Genomic DNA, 20,888 nt, shown 5'->3' with positions numbered 1-20,888 from the left:
TTGAGAATCAAGGGACAGTTCAAACACTGGTCTCTTCCTTGGGATGTGGCCTTTTCCTCCTCTGCCTTACTCCCCATCTGCCTTCACATCCAACAGTCTCTTGACTATGAGTAAGAACAAATTGGTGACCATTTGTAGGCATGTGTCTTTGCTTTTCTCCTTTGATTTGAAACGGCTAGTCCCAGAAAACACTTGTTCTGTGTCTTTTCTTCAATAAAGCTTTGCTTCAGCAAATAATTTCCTGTTGTGGTTTTTACTCTTCTTGGCCAAATCTACACCATCAGAGATGCCTCTTGAGCTTTCAGAAGGGAGGTCAGTACTGCCTAAACCCAGGATTCCCATTCTCACCCCCCAAATACTCAGCTCTCAAGCAGTGGATTAGGAGGGTGATGATCCCAGTACATCCTTATTCCTATCTGCCCTAATGCTATGTTCGGGGAGCGATTTGGAACAGAGATATGTCAAATGTACAGAGAGATACATCTCCCTTTGTCCCCCCCCCCCCTTTGGTATTTTTTGGAGATCAGGGCTAATTTCTATCTCTCATCCTTTAGTGGGGTTGCTTTCAATGGAAATAATGATGATTTAGATTTAATATATCAGTACCCTATGGACTTGCAAAAGGTGAATTTATAATCCAGTTGTCCAGAGAGGAATGGACAAAAGGTATCCATATCCTGTCCAAATAAGACCCCTCAATGTCCGTGGATAGATTGCAAGGTTTGTGGGTTGGTGGTTGTTAGGTAATAGTGAGGCTCCATGATGCGGGACCACAAAATCTTCCTCTGACAGTCTAGCCAGGTTGTCCTTCAAAGAATAGGAAAGGTCATTCTTGGTAGATGGGAGAAAGCTACCTCTCTGGGTAATATCCATTCAGAGCAGGTTTCTTCTATGGCATGGAGAGAGAATGTTTTCTGCAGAGACAGAAAGTGCCTTCAGAATATGACCAACCTGCTAAGGAGATAGTGAGATCTTGTAGCACCTTTGAGATGAACTGAAAGAAGGATGGTTGGCAGAATGACCTTTTGTAGACTTAAATCTCCTTCCTCATATAGTAAGAGGAAGCAGGTATCACAATGATTAGCCATGGCAATGCATCTGAGGAAGTAGACTGAAGTCTAGGAAAGCTCATGCTGCCAACTTCTTTCTTTCAGTTAGTCTCAACGGTGCAAGAAGATCTCTCTACATACTATCCCTTCTGAAGTCATCCTTTGGATTCCTGAGTTTTGAGATGGACATGAAGATACCCTCTGGATGCCCTGTCTCCTGACCATTGCTGGTCTTTTCTGTCATATTGAGGAGGGAGCAAGATTGTTTTCTGCTGCTCTAGAGAACAGGACCCAGAACAATGGATGCAAGCTACAGGAAGAGAGATTCCACCTCAACATTAGGAGGAACATCCTGACAGTAAGGGCTGTTCAACAGTGGAACAAACTCCTTCTTCGGAGATTGTGGTGGAGTTAAAGGCCTTTAAACAGAGGCTGGATGGCCATCTGTCGGGATGCTTTGATTGAGAGTTCCTGCATGGTCAAATGGGGTTGGACTGGATGGCCCTTGTGGTCTCTTCCAACTCTATGATTCTATGATTCTATGTCACTGCCCCTTCTATACATCTGGAAACCCCAGCCATGTGACTGAGGGGTTTCCCCTCTACCCTTTCTTGTCAATGGCCACATGGATGAGCCCACCAAAGTCATGGAGGTTCTTTACTGTGTTTCAGAAGCAATGCAAAAGACCAATTGTCGTTGCAAAAGCCTTGCCATTTCCTATAGACTCAGTAAGCTATACAGAAGAATATGCATACATCATACCAAGCAAACACCTCCACTTTGGGTCCCTTCAGGGAGAAAGGCAGCATACAAATGAAATAAATAAATAGATCCAGTGTCAGGAGCACCAGAGAGATAGCAGCAGAGTGGACCCCTTCTGTAGCCATACAGGAACATGGCACCTCAGGCCTGAAGGTCCATGCTGAAGGTCTAAACTTGTGCCAATATGAAGTCGAAGGCTTTCATGGCCGCCATATATAGTTTTTTATGGGTTTTTTTGGGCTCTGTGGCCATGTTCTAGAAGTGTTTGTTCCTGCCGTTTCACCAGCGTCTGTGGATGGCATCTTCTCTGAAGCCACAGATGCTGGTGAAACATCAGGAATAAACTCTTCTAGAACATGGCCACATAACCCGAAAAACCCACAAAAAACTATTGTGCCAATATCTTTGGTGGTTTTATAGATTTCTCCAGGATCATGCCATCGCTAGACCATATAAGATAATGAAGAAGCTAAATATTTGGGGGGGGGGGGTGTTGTTAAAAAATAGAAGGATTATTTCCAAATGTATTTAATCTTAACATAGCATGAACTGCAGCATCCATCATCCTGGAGAATAGACTTAATTGAGGAGCTATGGCCCAGTACAGATGGGCCTTTTAGCATGTAAGGAATATGTGCTAGGGTTGCTTCAGGACATCTCTTACAGACACCCCACAACCCTAGCATATATTCCGTAAATCAAAATGGTGGGGCCCTGCTTAAGTGGTGTATCTGCCTCTCCAAAATTTTGACGCAAGGGACGCTTAGTGTTCGCACGTCACAATGCCATTGTGATTTCACAAGTACACAATTGGTACAGTGCAGCATCACAATGGCGCTGCAAAAAGAACTTGCTTTTTGGGGGGTCTTTTTGCGGCTCAAGGAAGCTGCGCGGTTTGTCTGCTGCAGCTTCCTCACGCAGCAAAACAAGGCGCAGGCAGGCCACCCTTTTTGGGTGGTCTGTACCCCACTTATATTAGCTTGAATGAGTCTGACTCATAGCCAGCCACAATGCTTGACTCTTTCGGTGTTGAGAGACTCCCTCGTGAATCTCCCCACTCCCAAACCCTACAACTGTAGGTCATGAAAGTGATTTTCCCAACAGAGCTCCATCTCCAGGGGACTGAGGAGCCAGTTTCCACAATCCAAACATGCCTCAGAAAGTTCACTTTGGCTCTGCATGGTCTGTGTCAGTTTTTCCATGATCAAAGATCTTCATGGCCTGGAGCTGTGGAGTTTTGGGAGTGGCGAAATTTAGAAGGAACTCCCTCAACACCAGAATGCTTTAATCTTGACACCGCACTTGACTCAGTGGCTGGCTATGAGTCACCGCCATTCGAGGACAGATAGCTGTAGGGCAACTCCAGCATTAATGCTGCTCTCCATTGTGACTGATGCTGAAAATCCTGTTACGTAAGACTGAAAAATGCATTGCCCTAAACCTAGATGAGCATTGCCTCCTCTGTCCACTGAATGAGCTGCCAAACAAAACAAGCATTGTTGCGCACACCCAGAATCCTAAGATGTAGCCATATTAGTCTGTAGAATCATTACGTAGAGATGTCTTGTAGCACGTTTGAGACTGAATGAAAGAAAGAAGTTGGCAGCATCAGCTTTTGTATACTTATGCATATGCATTTGTGGAAGTAGACTTAGGTCTACGAAAGCTCATGCTGCCAACTTTTTTTTTCTTTCAGTTCATCACAAAGGTGCTACAAGATCTTTCTACATACCCAGAATCCTGTTGGTGTTTGCAGGTTGAACATGTCAGAGGTCTCCCATACCTTGACTAGCAACTATGCTGTGAAGGAAGATATAAATTTCCACCAGGTGGAACTAAGAGAAGCCTGTTTCTGAAGCCTCCCCAGAAAATCCATCTTTTAGCTGCTTCATACCCTCCCTTCATGGTTTATTCATGGAAAGTAGTGATGGCAGAAGAGATGTTTACAGCGGAGGAGGAGGATGCCAGTCCTCTGTGCTCAGAGATGGGAACATAGTTGGTCACTTCTCCATCATCTGCTCTCCACTGACCAGAAGATGACTATGTTTTTTGGGGAGGGAGATAGACCACTTAAGCAGGTAGGGTTTGCATGAGGAAGGGGTGAAAGCAAAATAGTGATGACTACAAATGCTCACTAATCTGCTCTTACTCATGGTCAAGAGACTGCTGGATGTGAAGGCAGATGGGGAGAATATGGGAGAGGAAACGAGATCAGATGAGATAAAAATTATCCCTGATTTCTAAAAAAACAAACCAACAAAAATGCAGGGAGATGTATCTGTCCCTTTTTCAGATCTTTCTGTACATTTGGCATATCCCTGTTCCGAATACCTACCCGAACATAATATTATGGCAGATAGGAATAATGATGTAGTGGGATCATCACCCTCCTAATCCACTGCTTGAAGGCTGACTATTTGGGGGGTGAGAATAGGAATCCTGGGTTTAGGCAGTACTGACCTCCCTCTGAAAGCTCAAGAGGCATCTCTGATGGTGTAGATTTGGCCAAAAGAGTAAAAACCACAAGAGGAAATTATTTGCTGAAGCAAAGCTTTATTGAAGAAAAGACACAAAGCAAGTGTTTTCTGGGACTAGCAGTTTCAAATCAAAGGAGAAAAGCAAAAACATATGCCTACAAATGGTCACCAATTTGTTCTTACTCATAGTTGAGAGACTGTTGGATGTGAAGGCAAATGGGAGAAAGGCAGAGGAGGAAAAGGCCGCATCCCAAGGAAGAGGCCTCTGTTTGAACTGTCCCTTGATTCTCAATACAGATGGTCCAGATAGCCTTGTAAAAAGCGAAGCCAGAAAGGAAAGCGTAGCAAAGCAGCCTAGGAAAGAGGTCTAAAGAATAAAGAGTAGGTAGAGCTGGGTGTCAGGAAAGTGGAGCATTTCTTTAACATGGGATCTTTGGAGGGTTGGATGAATGGTGCTCAGCTTTCCTGACATTCAGGTCCAGGAGATCATCGGTTGTAAATCCATGCGCCGTCTTGGTCTGTGGCCGGGGTTTCTGATAAGTTTCTGTCTTTCTCATTTTAAAAAAAAGACTCATGAGCTCAAAATCTAGTTCTTGAGCATCCAGATAGGAATCAAGGAGATCAGTGCCGAATCCTTTACCATCTTCAGCCAATAGCTTTCTTCCTTGACTCCTCAATCCAATGTACACAGAAGACCGAGAAGAGCTGAAAGGGAAGGAGGAAACTATGTGGCCTTGACTGATCAAACCATTGTCGACCGAAGAGGTAGAAGAGCGGACTGGAAATTAGGATGCCATGTGTCCTAATGGGGTATAGCCGACTGGCATATAGTAGAATATCTTGGAGAGATGAGGAGCACCTGAAATGAGAGAGTGGGACTGTTAATGGAGAAGGGTGGGATTCAAAGGAAGCCTTGGAGATCCAGCGGAAGTGAATCTTGATTCAAGGATCCCACTAGGGCTAAAGGAAGGCCTTCCTACCTGGAATCAAACCCTCAAAAGTGAAGTGGGAATAACTGATAGTGTCTGGACTCCCCTCCAATGTTCTGTGGGGAAATATAGCATTTGTTAGAGAAAGGGCTGGTTGAGATGAATGTTCTCCTACCATTTTTCCACCAAAACTGTGAATTAACATTTTGCACACAGAGTAACCCCTTGTCCTTGCAAGATCATCTGTTCCCTGAAAAGCCTGAAGAGTGGTGTAGCCTTATTTCAAAGGGAAGAACAGCAGGCAGTAGCTGCAAAAAGGAGCATTTCGTCCAAGACAAGTAGTTTTACATGTCTCTGTATTGTTTAGAACATTTGAATGGAAATGGTGGCTGTAGCCTCTAAAAGGAGGCTGCATTGTTTCAGGGCTTGTTCTGAACACCTTTATATTTTACAGAAACAGAGGATGCCAGAGGTTACAGAATGGCTGTTTGCTCATTCTAGTTCATTTCATTATACTCTGTCTTCTCTTTATGGACTTCATGTTGGCTTAGAGTCAGGAAAACCATGAAAACCAAGAGGGACCCAGGTTGGATTTCCAGAGTTCAATTGAAGGGATGCAGAGAGCATTTCTAGAAGTGATGAAGTGAAATTAATGTTAAATCAAATGAAATCCTGTCGCCCCTTCTCTAGTTTTGGAGATCCCACATTTCACTAACTACAGGCACACTGGACTACAAGGAACTTAGTTATAATCTACATAATAGATTTATAGAGCTATATAAGTAAAGCATGATGATGATGATGATGATGATGATGATGATGATGATGATGATGACAATAAAGATTACTGTATTCTTTGCAAGGGTTGTTTTACACATTTCTATGTTATGTTGAACCTCTTAATGGAAAAGGTGGCTCAGAATAATCCCAACTATGAAACGCAAGCAATAGCCTTGGAACAAATGAAATCCATGGTTTGACCTGTGTCCGCATTCGAAGCAATCAGAGATTAGTTATATGTGTCTTTCACATTACTTTCATTTCAAAAACCTGTTCTAAGTAGATCTAATACTTGCTTTAAGCAACACAAACAAACCAGTTCAAGGAAAAATCATTTTCTAGTCAAAAATGACCCTCCAAATGCAAAAGATAAAATGAGGTCTATGGACAAAGAGGCAAAACCAAGGTATCAATTTGTAACATAGTTAGACACTTAAGGAATGTGGTCTTTGAAAATTCTCATCCAAAATACTCCAATATACATCCCTTGTAATACACAGAGCCTACTCCATTTTGCAGTACTTCGGATATTGGAGTAATACCCTGGCATTGCAAATACACTTGGCTGTAGTTTATCAGACGGGACGGATCCTGTGCAGAAACTGGATTTAAACTGAAATAACCCCCTCTCCCTGCAAAAGTATGATGAAAACTTTCCTAAGGACTAAACAAAAATGCTATGTGTTATAAATGCACAAAATCATCTTACCTGAAGGATGTTTTTTAAAAAGGGGGGTGAGATAGAGAAGGAGAGCAAAAGAGTAAGAGAGAGAGAGAGAGAGCAGCATACACACAAAGTTCAAGTGAAGCATCCTGTAGGAATAGCCTTCTTTCTGCTCACTCACCAAGTTCTCAGAGGAGTCTTTGGAAGAAGTCGAGAGGAGCTCTTGAAAAAGGCTTGACTCTGGTCTCCTTTTATACAATTCGGGGGGACTGTGCCATCCTCCTGCCCTCAGAGACTCTCTGAACAGGTCTTTCCAGTAGATGAGTCACTTCTGTATCTGGCTGGATTTCCCTGTGAATTATTGCTTGGTGTTTGTTCTTGCTGTTTACTTCCTGTTTATTCCTAGAATAATGACAATGTAATCCTGAAGTTGTGTGAAAATGCTAATCGCGTTTGCGCATTTTTCACGGGATAATCAATGTTTAAATCCCCCTCTTTTCCCCATGTGATAAATCCCATGAGAAAACTAGTAAAGGAATATTATTATTATTATTATTATTATTATTTAATATTTTACTACTACATAATCATATATTGATAAGTCTGTTAACAGTCTAAGAAAACTTTTCATTAGAAGGTTTTGCAATCCATAATCACATAAAATACTTTCAAATCATTTAAAATGAATGCTTTGGACAAACATTCATTGACATCAACATAAAAACATATAACATACTTTATACAAATGTTACTTCCTCTCTTCTCTGTTAATTCTTATTTCCAAAATTAGTGACCAAAATATCATATATTTTTATAATTTATTACACCGTAAAACATATGTGAATCACATTTAGAGAATCTAAAAGTATTACAATTAAAGATATATATATATATATATATATATCTTTAATTACAATATTTACACGTTATCTGTAATTCCGTCCATAACTCGACATATACATCTATAACTGAACTCTCTATAAATCTTGAACATTTAGCCTTTAATATTATGTCTGTTTTGAAGTCTCATATTTTCCTGTTTCTGTAACTTCTGTTGTCTGTTTCTCGTCTCGTCTTTAATCTTAATAATATGATATCTACAATAACCATTAAGTATATCTATTGTTTTTACATCAATTTCAGGTGGGTTATATTTTTCATCCAGTCTTTTCCAAATTTATCTAGTAGATTGTTGTTGTTGTTGTTGTTGTTGTTGTTGTTGTTGTTTCTTTCCTGCCTCTCCTCAAAACTTGAGTTGGTATAAAGGTAAAAACTGCCCCCGTGATACGATTGTCTAGTTATGTCCAACCATTCGGTGCGATGATCATCTCAATTATTAAGCCACAGGAGCCAGCGTTGCCAAAGATTAAACTTTGCAGTACTCTTAGCCTTTTGGTATTAAAACATTGAGTACTGCCGAAATTATCTTCCCTGCTGCTAGAATGTAAGAACTGCTTTTATTCTTATTTTTACCCATTTATTTGCAGAAACACATTAAAATCTACTGACCTTGGACTTCTGCGGAGTCATACAAACAGCATTTATTCCTCCCTTTCTTTCTCCCTTCATCAGGTTGGATTTGTTTTCATTGTGGAAATGCTAAATAGTTGCAACAACTATTAATGAAAGTGTCAGCTGCTCCAATGAACCAGACTTGTGGATGTAAATTGTTGGCACTGGATTTAATTCAAGTCGAGACATACTTGAATCTGACCTGAAAGATAAGAGAATCATTCTCTTTTTTTTACTTGGAACATTTTCACTTTTGTCTCAAGGTGTTTACTTGCGTTTTTCAAGCTATTTCGGTTCACGGAATAGATGAGTGTTTTGTTTATGACTTTTGGCACTGAAATCTATTGCAGGATTCGGCTGGTTTGTAATCTTGGCTGCATTTCTACCTCCTCTTAGAGGTGGAAAACCATGAGACTGAAGGGTGGTATTTACGTATGGCCCAAAACACACTGCAGAAATAATCCAGTTTGAGATCGTTTTAGCTGCCCTGGATCAGTGGTAGGAAATCCTGGGAGCTGTAGTTTATTGTGGCACCAGATCTCTCTGACAGAGAAGGCTAAATGTCCAAAATTACAGTGCCCAGAACTCCCTAGCATTGAATCAGGGCAGTTAAAGCGGTCTCAAAGTCTGCTTTTTTCCCAACTTGGGACTCAAGGCAGGTTACAACATCTAAAAGGGTTTTGCTAAAATAATATACGAATGTTTCAAATATCACTAAGCTATCCTTGAAATGAAAAACCAGCTAAAACATAAATATTAAAAAACAGGAATCACAGCAAATACGGATAGACAGTACATTGCAGTTCTTCAAGGGTCAGTTCCTTACGGTAGTCAGTCTGTGTCGGAAGAGACCACAAGGTCTATCCAGTCCAAGTCCCTGCCATACATGAGTAATCTGAACATGAACTATATAGGGATTTATAGTTCAAAGACAGTACTTTGAACTCTGCCCAGAAATGAACTGGCAGCCAGTGGTATTATTGCACCAGACTGGATGTTTCAAGGCTTGGGTGCAGCTGGCACACAATCTTGAGCTGTGCCAATGCACTCCTAATATTCTTCTTGGCCAACTCTGTTGACATAGAGCCAGGCTGATCAAAGCGTTCCCTGTGGGTTGCATGAGGCTCCTCTGGGCTATTTGATCATTCAGAGGAGGGGGATATAAATAATAATAATAATAATAATAATAATAATAATAATAATAATAATAATAATTCTGTAGAGGGCAATGGGACCCTCATGGCGAAGGCCGGAGTGTCCAGATGAGCATTGCATTCTCCATCATCAACCCCTGGCATTGTCCAGATGGGTATCAGGAACATACCGGCAAAGAGTGTTATTTGACATTTGATAGTGAGATTTGTTGCTTTTTAATTTATTGCCTGCTTTTATATCGAATTCTATCATGTATTATTCTGTATTATTTTATATGTATTTTGTGATTATTTTGTAAATGTATTCCATAGACTATCTTTATCAATTTTATTGATTGTGTGTATAGTGCTATGCAAATCTACTGCGCTATATAAATGAATAATAATAATAATAATAATAATAATAATAATAATTGGTGGCACCCTAAAATGAGGGTGACACCACGGCTTCTCAAACACCTCCATTTTGGCAGAAACGATCCTTGCCTATGGGAGTTTCTGACTCACAAGAAACCCATTTTCTGATTGGGAGATGAGGAATGAGGAATAGTTTTCCCATCCCTAACCTGGAATCATTCCTCTTGTCTATTCCTGTAGTCTAGGACCTTATCGCACCAACTTTTTCCTCCATTATGGGCAAGGGAAGGGGACGCTTTGGGCCACTTAGGGACACCCGAGGCTGAAAAAAACGGCATCTTACCGCACACCAAAGTGTCCTCAAAATGGCCCCATTTTGTCACCCAGCGCCAAGCCGTTCCCATTCACTACTGAGGCACATCCTTTGGCTTGAACAGTAGTCTTCCGACCAAGGCAAAGGATGTGCTTCAGTCCTGAATGGGAACAGCTGGGCGATGGAACGGGGCCATTTTGAGGACACTTTGGTGTGCGGTAAACTGCGTTTTTTTTCTCGGCCTCATATGGCCCCGAGCGTTCCCTTCCTGTGCCCATAATGGGGAGAAAATGTGTGCAATAAGGGACCTAGTGAGAAGACAAGGTTGAAGAGGGCTATCCCTTTACAGTCTCAAAATAATAATAATAATAAGAAGAAGAAGAAGAAGAAGAATACATTGTTTATTTATTAACCGCTTTTCCCAGGATCAAAGCGGTGTACAACATACCAGTAAAAACAGTAACACAAGAAACATATTGAAAAATGCATATTAATACAGATTAAATCTAAAAACCTTAGCTAAAAAACATAGAATTGAACATTATTAAAATCCTAAATATCAATACATCAGAGTCAATAGGGGATAAAACATTACAGTATTATAAGGAATTGGGAGGGAAGGCTTGTAGGAAGAGGTGAGTTTTTAATGGCCTCCAGGGTGGGAGACATAGAACTTTATGGAACTGGCCCTGGAACGGGCCTATTGTGTCCCAAAATGGTGGCCTTCTGAGAACAGGATAGGGCTAAGAATGGAGTTTACTACACACTGGTAAAGCGTTCTCAGAAATCGCGCCCCCTGGAACAGATTTAAGACACGATTGTAACGTCCGGCATCAGCGGTGGCGTTCCAGTGTGTGGTAAACTCCGTTCTTGGCCCCATCCCATTCTCAGAATGCCCCCTTTTTAAAAGGCAATGGGCCCATTCCAGGGTCTGTGCGATAAAATTCAAAGTTTGGCTCAGCTTTGCCGGAAGTGGGGTGGTGTAAGCAAGACCAGAAACTGAAGACAAGAAGAGAAAAGGAGGTCAAGGAAGAAGCTGCTGAGCAAGTGATAGAGATGACTTTGGCTTTGTTTCCTTGGAGGATAAGAAGTACAATGCCTACTCAGCCCCGGGTATTTCCAACCAGATGGCACCTGCGTAAGGAAGGGGCGCATGGCATCCGTACACACTCTGTGACTTGACTATATTATAGACCAGAATAATTATCAGTTTCGTTCTATATTTTTCTTTCGGTGTGCCTTTCCTGTTTTCATCCCTTGTCCTCCCAAAGCAAATTCTTGGTGCCTTTCTCATGACATTTGGTTCGAGGGTTGGGAAGGCATTCATTTGGAATTTTACTGTATTTCTAATGTATTATTTACTGTTGTTGCAACCCTCCCGGATTCCCTGTGATTGGGCGGGCTATAAATATATCATTTAGTATATTATTATTATTATTATTATTATTATTATTATTATTATGATATCTTTTACTGGTTGTTGCCAAAGGACATATTCACTCCCTCCTTGTGGGCAATGACCAAATATTCCCCAATAGTTGTATCTTGAATCTGTGGTATAGATTTTTATGATCAGTTTTATAACTACGTTTCATTTTTAGGTCCTGTACTTCTAATGTACTTATATTGTTTTACATTTATATGACATCCATATGGTACTCTATATACATTTCAGATTCTGTGTTATTACATTTTAGCTCTTTTCTAATTGCTATAGAATTTCTATAGGATTTCATAGTGTGTTTTACTTGTTTTAGTATCATTTTGTCTTATATTGAAATGGCCTAAGGGCTAATCAATAAATAATAATAATAATAATAATAATAATAATAATAATAATTTATATCCCGCCTACTACGACGAGGATCCAGGCGACTTACAGTAAAACATTCAAAACATAGTAAAATAACAATATACAATAGTCCCAAGTTCTATCCTCCCCCCTTAAAAATAACAATTAAATCAGAGAGAGAGAGAGAGAGAGAGAGAGAGAGAAAGAAATCATACTAAAAAGATTAATTCAAACAAATACAAACAAATAAACTGGAGGATGGGGCACAAGAAAATCAACAGGCTACATAATAATCTACCCAAATAATAGAATCATAGAATCAGAGAGTTGGAAGCAGTCCGAGTGACCACAGACCATCTTGAAATGATGACGAAGAGTCTGAAAAGAGAAGGCGGAAAGCTGGGGCTAAACAGGGATGGGCAACTGTGAGAAGCCAGTGGGCTGCATTATGACCTCCCAGGGGACATTGCAAATCACATCCCACCCCACACTTTGCCCACAAATGTATTTTCCAAATGTCCAACACATCCTTTACTTTGGGGGAGGGTTCACGTATTTTAGCCCAGGAGAGGGTTAAATTTTAAACCCATCAGGGACTTGTTTTAACAACATAATAATCAGTACCAGTAGCCATCACTTCCTATTTACTCCCTACTGTTTTCGGTTAGTTTTTTTAAAAAGGACATCTCCTCTCCTAAAATGATTCACCAGGCAAAAATGTGGTAAAAATGTCCTGCACTCTCTAGGGGGGATTTGGAGGCATTTTGGACAAAAACCAGGGGGTTGGCAGGGATGAATATGAACTTTGCGATCCCTGGGAGCCACAAAAATAGCCTTTGGGTTGCATGCAGCCCAAATGCCACACTTTTGCACTTCTAGATTAAAGGGAATCAATTCCAAATCCCATTGAATTCAGTGACACTGAATCTCTGCAGCAATGAGCACAAGATTAACTGTAAGATCCAAATTAGTTCTGAAGGGGGTACTGGCGGGCATTATTTGCAGGAGAACGAGGGGGTGGCAAGTCTGCACAATGCTGGGTGTGTTTGGCAATAGAGCAATACAAACATCGGCATCCTCAGAGCTGCAGAGGAATGAAGCTACTGGGAATGAATTAAAGATGTTTCCCTCTCTCACCACAGGAGGGAAGCACCTGGAGCTAGAGGAGGGCAGGGAAGTTGTGGGAGGCAGTGACATCTCTGCCTGGGATGTCACTCGGTGCATGGAGGCTGGGCTTCTAGGCTGGGGCTTATGGGGCAGGACGAAAAGGACACTCCCCTCCACCTCATAGCCACAATGTGTAGAATGGTGCTGCAGCATTGATTTGGGCAGGGCGCACGGCTCTCTCAGCAGCCCTCCTGCATTGTGAGTCCCATGTGGCCATTGCTGCATGGGACCCGGGAGGCAGCCACCTCCCCCCTGGCCTTCCAAGCCCTGCGTGGCAATGGCTACACAGGACCCAAAATACAGCTGCTTGCTACTCCTGGGGTATACTATCCCACCGAGTGACGCTCCCCTCTCTGGGGTGTCACCTGGTGCAGTCCGCACCACCACACCCCTCATATGATGCCACTAGTGGGAGGTGCCATTGATCCACCACCTCCCTCCATTCTTCCTTTGGAGACAGATAATATAATATGATAATAATATTTCATTATTTATATCCCACTCTTCAGCCAAAAGGCTATCAGAGCGGCTTATAAATTCTTAATTAGACATTAGATGCTTCCTTGAGCCCTTTATTTGCCTAGCCTGTGTTGGAACATTTTGGTACCCTCTTCCTTCCCTCTTGGCTATTCAGAGCAGGTGGGACTTTAGACAGCATAGCATTCCTTGCATGCCAAGCTCCGCTGGCTTTTCTCATTTGAAACCTCCCGTTTGTTCCCTGCTATCTTGGAATTACAGTCCGCTCTTCATACCTGAAGAGGATCCGTTCCAGACCCCACTGCATCCCATGAGCAAGGAAAAACGTGGGACCTTGAGAGCAGTTGTTCTCAGTAGCAGTGTGACATGTGCATAGCCACACTCACACACACATATTGAAAGCAATGGTGGTTTCCATCCATAGATGCTTCAATCTGTGGACAGAAAGCCTGCAGATATCGGGAGTCGACTGTACATGGCATTAAATACCTTTTGTACCCAGTGCCTTGCCTGGCCTTTCAACAGCACTTCATCAAAATAGACAAACCCTAGTTCAGGGCATTGTTGCCCATTGTGACAAGACACCAAGAGGAAGGCAAGAGGAATCATTATTGCCACTGTTTCAACCCCCACCTCACACTTGAAACATAGAAAATACTAAACATTTGCAAGGGAAGTTTTCCATTTTCTGAGAACTTACAGAAAGCTTAAGTACAAGTGGTTAACAGACTGACCGTTGCCTAGTGTCTTTGGATGACTTCTATACTGCCATCTCTCATTTGATTCCAATGTAGTTCAGAATAAAACAAATACATAAAATACAAGAGAAAAGGAACAGTTTCCATCTCTGGGGATGCAAGAAATTGAGAGTCCTTCCAGTGTGGAAATCGAGTTTCACTGCACCCTACAAAATGTGAAATCCAGATTCTGGCACAAAACCGCCTTTGCTTCCAAATGCTGGAGGATTCCTGTCTTCAGCCTTAACAGGGCTTAGGTTAGCCCTTTTTTCTTGCCCAAAGGGGTGGCTCTGGAGCAAAGAGTCAGATAGTGGAAATCTCATCGCTCCTGTGGAAGAATTGGTTATTCTTTAACCTGGGTGTGGAAATCTATGTCCCCCCCAGATACTTATGAACTAGGGCTCCCATCATGCCTCTCTCTTGACTAGGCTGCATGGAGCTGATGGGGAATGGAGTGAAAAACACTCTGAAGAACAACAGGTTCCCCAATCCATGCTTCAGCCAACCGCTTTTTCTTGTCTCCCCACTTGCTCTACAAAAAAGGATCATCTTGAACTCATTGTTCCAGCAAGATCATGGATGGGAAGAGCTGAGAGGTTTCGGAAGCATTTGAGGAAAATGAAATGCATTTTAGAAGCATTTCTAGGGAAGGAAGGAAGGAAGGAAGGAAGGAAGGAAGGAAGGAAGGAAGGAAGGAAGAAAGAAAGAAAGAAAGAAAGAAAGAAAGAAAGAAAGGGCAGGAAAGCAGGAGATCATGTCTATCAAATCAAAGTGACACCGGTGCCATTTCCTTACTTACCAAGGTCTCAGAGGAGGTTGGAAAAATATAAGTAGGACTTCTGAAAGAGTCTGGGTTTGAAAGTCCTTCCGTAGATTTGAAAGGCTGTTGCGCCAACGCATTCCCACCTGAAACTGTCTGAACATGCCCTCTCTCCCTCTGTAAATGATGTATCATTTGTGCTTGTAAGAACCTGTAAAGTAGGCCCTTGAGGTGAAAGATAATAAAGTGTTATTAGAGTTAGCATGCATTCAGAAATCCGCTTTAGATTGTATGGAAAAAGCGGAGGTTAGAGTGTCTGGACGAAACCTTCCACTGACCATGTAAGACCTGAGAGGAGTCATGATGAAGAATGCCAATTGAAGTAGGTGGTCCCACCCAACTGCTTGCTTAGCAGTTCAGAATCAGGTCCATATCTCAACATGTGTTTCTATTTGGGTTCGTTCCTTAATGCCAAGTCATGCGTAAAGGCATAACTCCAGAGACATTTCCACAGCGTTTCAGAGAAAAGGGCCCAGGGAGCCAGAAGACTTGATTCCGACTATGAAAACATCTAGGACTGATAGAATCATAGAGTTGGGAAAGACCAGAAGGAAAAAGTAAGGAAAACCATGAAAACCAAGAGGGAGCCTGGTTGGATTGCCAGAGTTCCATTGAAGGGATGGAGGAAAGGATAGCTAAGTTGAGCAGTACAGCTCTTGCACCGAAAGTTGATCACTTTCCAGGGCAGATGCACTCCTTCATATTTTGGGATTCGTTGGCAGACTGCTTTAGCATAGCTATGCCACAAGCAGCGTTTATGTAGAAAATTGTTTACATCGTGTGCCTTTAAGAGAAAGATTGCAAACCTGGTCCCCTCCCTTTAAAAATGTTGTAAAGAAGAAGCAGCCTTTCATCTCCAAATCTGGTCAAAGAGGCAAAACCAAGGTATCAATTTGTAACAATGGTATTGATCTTTCAAAATTTTCATACAGAATAGTACACTGAACATCCCTTGGAATGGGCTGTGCAGGACTGGAGTGATACCTTGGCATACTAAGTACATTTGACTGTGCATTTTTAAAATGTGTATGTGATGGAAACTAAGGGGGAAATGGATAGGCATCTGGGGAAATGACTGGGACTAGCTCACCCTAAATCCTATGGCACGCCAATGACTTAAGCTATGCGCAACAAGGTCTGTACGCTATGCATCACTTCCATCAAGATGGCGGTCCCTTGTGCATAGGAATCTGCCGTTAGGCTCCTGGGTTCTGGAGCATGCGGTTGGTGCATGATCCGGAACCCTAGTATTGGTGGCGGCTGTCTGTCTCAGGCCTATGATTCTATGATGAAACTTAGAGAATCATCAGCCAGATCTTCTTCTGTTGAGTGTTAGGAAGGCCAGGTTAGGATTTCTCTCTCCCTCTACATCAGGGGTCGGCAATCCCCGGCCTGCGGGCCATATGTGGCCCGTGGAGGAGGCGGGACCAGCCCCAGCCCAGTCCTGACGCCGACGCCGACACCGCCTCCTCCTCCTCCTCTGGGCCTCCAAGCTCCCCTTGGAACTTTAAGAGCGGCGGCGAGGAGGAGGACGAGGCCTCGGTTCATCCTCCTCCTCACCGCTGCCCTTAAAGGGCCAAGGGCAGCTTGGAGGCCCAGAGGCCTCCAGGCTGCCCCCGCCCATCTTCCGCGGCGCCGGGAGCGAGGAGGACAAGGGCAAGCCCTCGTCGCCCCTACTGCTCTTAAAGGGCCAGGGGCAGCCTGGAGGCCTCTTGGCTTCCAAGCTGCCCCTGGCCCTTTAAGAGCAGTGGGCCCTGGGGGGAGCCCATGGAGGCGACATGCCACTTCCGCGGGCTCCATTCCAGCCCGTGCAGCCCCAGGCCTCTCCCTCCGGAGGGAGGCCTGGGGCTGCACGGGCCGAGAAGGGGCCCATGGAAGTGGCCTGCCACCTCCCTGGACTACCCGCAGGGCCCATGTGAGGCCGCTTCCTTCTCTCTGGCCTGGGCTCCTCCTTGGCCGACGGAGGGGGCCAAGCCGGGGAGAAGGGAGCCTGCCCTCGGTGAGGCCGCTTCCTTCTCCCCGGCCCTGACAGCCACAGGGAGGAAGGGAAAGGGGAGGGGGTCAGCAGCAAATACCACTGTTGTGAGCTATATTTCATAGGAATGGACCGGTGTATGCCCATGCCTAAGCTGATGGTGGTGATTTAGTGAGCGATAATCTCTGCCTCCATCTTTCTGGGATGCTGGAGACAGTTTCAAAAGGTGAGCAATAAGGTCCTCAGTTAAGAGGAATCCTCATGTATTTCTTCATATATTGTAGAGGTATTGGGTTTAGCCTGTTCCTGTATGTAGGTGCCTTCAAATCAGCTGTCAATTTATGGTGATCCTATTTAATTGATTGAGTTTTCTTAGCCAAAGTATACTCTGAGGAAATTGGTTGGTTCGCTGTTTGAAGTAGAGCTTCAGTCTGTTCCTCTGCATTGCATCCATTACTAGCAGCAGTCACTGAGTACTTGGAAAGATTTATTCAGAGAAGGTTAGCCATTGCCTTCTCATGAGGCTGAGATTGTGTGACTTACCCAAGGGAATTGAATCCTAGGAATTTAACACACAGCTAAAAAATGCAATTTACCTCTGCTGAATTCAATTCCAATTCAGGATGTATCCTGATATTATCACACACGTTTTGCCAGCAATGCTTCCAGCTGCATGAATACCAAGTAACCTCTAGCTAGAATCCAAGCTCAGCCGGCCTCTTTTCAAAAGCGGAAAGCTCCCAGTTTTGCAAACTATTCCCAGACATTCAGGGGTCTCATTTGGACAGAATATAGATACCTTTTGTCCATACCTCTCTGGAAAACCGGATTGTAAATTCACCTTTTCCAAGTTCTTTGGCTACTGATATTTTATTACATAAAAATCCTTGTTGTTATTTCCACTGAAAGCAACCCCACTGAAAGGTCAGATTAAAATTATCCCTGATCTCTAAAAAACAAACAAGTGAAAAAAAATAGGGAGATATAGCTGTTCATTATTCACATGTCTCCGTACATTTTTCATATCCCTGTTCCGAATCCCTCCCCAACATAAGATTATGGCAGATAGGAATCCAGATGCTGATGGTGTAGATTTGGCCAAGAAGAATAAAACCACAAGAGGAAATTATTTGCTGAAGCAAAGCTTTATTGAAGAAAAGACACAGAGCAAGTATTTTCTGGGACTAGCAGTTTCAAATCAAAGGAGAAGAGCAAAAACATATGGCTACAAGTGGTCACCAATTTGTTCTTACTCATAGTCGAGAGACTGTTGGATGTGAAGGCAGATGGGGAGTAAGGCAGAGGAGGAAAAGTCTGCATCCCAAGGAAGAGGCCAATGTTTGAACTGTCCCTTGATTCTCAATACAGACGGTCCAGATAGCCTTGTAAAGAGCGAAGCCAGAAAGGAAAGTGTAGCAAAGCAGCGTAGAGAAGAGGTCTAAGCAATAAAGAGTAGGTAGAGCTGGGTGTCAGGAAAGTGGAGCATCTCTTTATCCTGGGAACTTGGGAGGTTTGGATGAGGGATGCTCAGCTTTTCTGTCATTCAGGTCCAGGAGATCATCAGTCGTAAATCCATGCGCCGTCTTGGTCTGTGGCCGGGAGTCCGATAAGTGTTGAAGTTTCCTTCTTTCGCAGTTGTGGGGTCTGTAGTTGGATGGATATCAAAAGGGAACAAAGGGTCTACAAAAAGGATTGACTCCTCTTCTGCATCTACCCGTAATAAGAAATTGTGGCATAATGCCATCCAAAGCTAATTCTGGACCATTTATAAAGGAATAAATGAGATTGGCGGCTGACTGTTGGATTCCTCCGAATGACTCTTCTCCATGAATGTTTCCGCCATTGTAGAGAGAAGAGATAGAGGAGCAGAATGGGAAGCATGCTATTATGCATGATGTGGGATAGCAGCCTGGGATATAGTAGGACATCTTGGAGAGATGAGGAGCACCTGAAATGAGAGAGTGGGAGTGTTAATAGAGAAGGTGGGATTCAAAGGAAGCCTTGGAGATCCTACGGAAGTGAATCTTGATTCAAGGATCCCATTGGGGCTGAAGGAAGGACTTCATGCCTGGGAAAAAATACCCTCAAGAGTTAACTGGGAATGACTGGTTGGGGCTGGATTCCTGTCCAATGTTTGATGAAGAAATATAACATTTGTGAGAAAAAAGGGGTAGTTTGGAATAATGTTCTCCTACTATTGTTCTATCAATACTGTAGATTAACATTTCCCATGCAACATAACACCTTTTTAGATGTGAAGACAGATGCGGAGTAAGGCAGAGGAGGGAAAGGCCACATCCCAAGGAAGAGGCCTCTGTTTGAACTGTCCCTTGATTCTCAATACAGACAGTCCAGATATCCTTCTAAAAACCAAAACCAGAAAGGAAAGTGTAGCAAAGCAGCCTAGAAAATTCTCATTCAAAATACTCCAATATACATCCCTTGGAATGCAAAGAACCTTCTCCATTTTGTATTACTTCAGATATTGGAGTAATACCCTGGCATTGCAAATACACTTGGCTGTAGTTTATCAGACGGGACGGATCCCGTGCAGAAACTGGATTTAAACTGAAATAACCCCTCTCCTTACAAAAGTATGAAGGGAGGAACTCAAAACTTTCCTAAAAAGAAATGCCATGTGTTATAAATGCAAAAATTCATCTTACCTGAATTACAGAAAATCATCGGCAATAAGACTGATTTTGAGCCAACACTGTATCTATTGAGTATGGCAAACAAAGAATTAGAAAGCAAAGCAGGAAAAATCATATTCTACCTAAGTTCAGCCACACGGATAATTCTTGCAAAAAAATGGAAAAACAAGGAAGAACCTACTAAAGAAGAATGGATCAACAAAATCTATGAAATAATGGAAATGGATAAACTGACAATACTTCTGAGAGAGGGCAGTTCTGAGAAATTTAACAAAGATTGGTCTTTGGTAATAAAGTACCTATATAGAGAAAAAGGAGAAGAAAGTGTAATTGCCTTTAAGCATTAAATATAACAGGGGGGGGGGGAGAATGCTTGCCCCGCTTCTGTTTCTTCTTTTCTTTTTTATTATTATTACTATCATTATTTCTAGATGTATATATATATCACAATATGTAAAAAATAAGAATATGAATACTCCATACTAATGGATAAAAGACTAGGAACATGTGACAGTATGGATATAAATAAGTTAAAGTGGAAAAGGATTAACAATAATAATATGGAAAAATATCATAAGAGAGGGAAAATGGGAAAGTCAAAGTTGGTTATCTGCAACTTAAACACAATATGCAAAGTAAAGGAAAGGAAGTATATTTTATTTAGGTGTTTAGAGTTTTGTTTGTATATATATGTATGCATGTGTGTGGTTGTTTATCCCGTCTTATGTTTATTTTAATAAAATAAAATAAAATGAAATAAAATAGAAAAAAAAACCTTTCCTAAGGACTAAAAAGAAATGCCATGTGTTAAAAATGCAAAAAATCATCTTACCTGAAGGATGTAAAAAGAGAGAGAGAAAGAGAGAGAGCTGCATACACACAAAGTATCTAGAGCTCTATATAAATAAAGCATAATAATAATAATAATAGTCATAAAGTTGAAATGAAGCATCCAGTAGGAATAGCCTTCTTTCTGCTCACTTACCGAGTTCTCAGAGGAGTCTTTGGAAGAAGTCGAGAGGAGCTCTTGGAAAAGGCTTGACTCTGGTCTCCTTTTATACAATTCGGGGGGACTGTGCCAGCATCCTGCCCTCAGAGACGCTCTGAACAGGTCCTTCCTCTACCTGACTGGTAACACATGGCCACCCCATGTAATTTTCAACTCTGTGGATCATAGTGTTGTTTTCATGGCTTTTTATTAGGAACATTATAGTCCTTTTTTGGTACTATTATTCACTCCCTTTGTTTGCCAAAATTCAAAGATATTAG

At 42.3% G+C, this 20,888-nt stretch overlaps 1 long non-coding RNA gene across 1 annotated transcript; it reads right to left on the bottom strand.

Moving 5' to 3' along the window:
* Positions 1-18,091: 18,091 nt before the first annotated feature.
* LOC149301839 (uncharacterized) lies at positions 18,092-20,675 on the bottom strand. The gene is made up of 2 exons (XR_016272165.1): positions 20,605-20,675; positions 18,092-18,913 (listed from the first exon to the last, which is right to left on the bottom strand). It is a non-coding gene; the product is annotated as an uncharacterized LOC149301839 (long non-coding RNA).
* Between the last annotated feature and the right edge of the window lie 213 nt (positions 20,676-20,888).

The sequence above is a fragment of the Sceloporus occidentalis genome, unplaced genomic scaffold, assembly GCF_023333645.1.
Source record: "Sceloporus occidentalis isolate IW3139 unplaced genomic scaffold, rSceOcc1.0.p SCAF_20, whole genome shotgun sequence".
NCBI classification, from domain to species: domain Eukaryota; kingdom Metazoa; phylum Chordata; class Lepidosauria; order Squamata; family Phrynosomatidae; genus Sceloporus; species Sceloporus occidentalis.
Note: the sequence above shows the minus strand (reverse complement) of the source record. Positions and strands in the feature narration are given on the sequence as shown.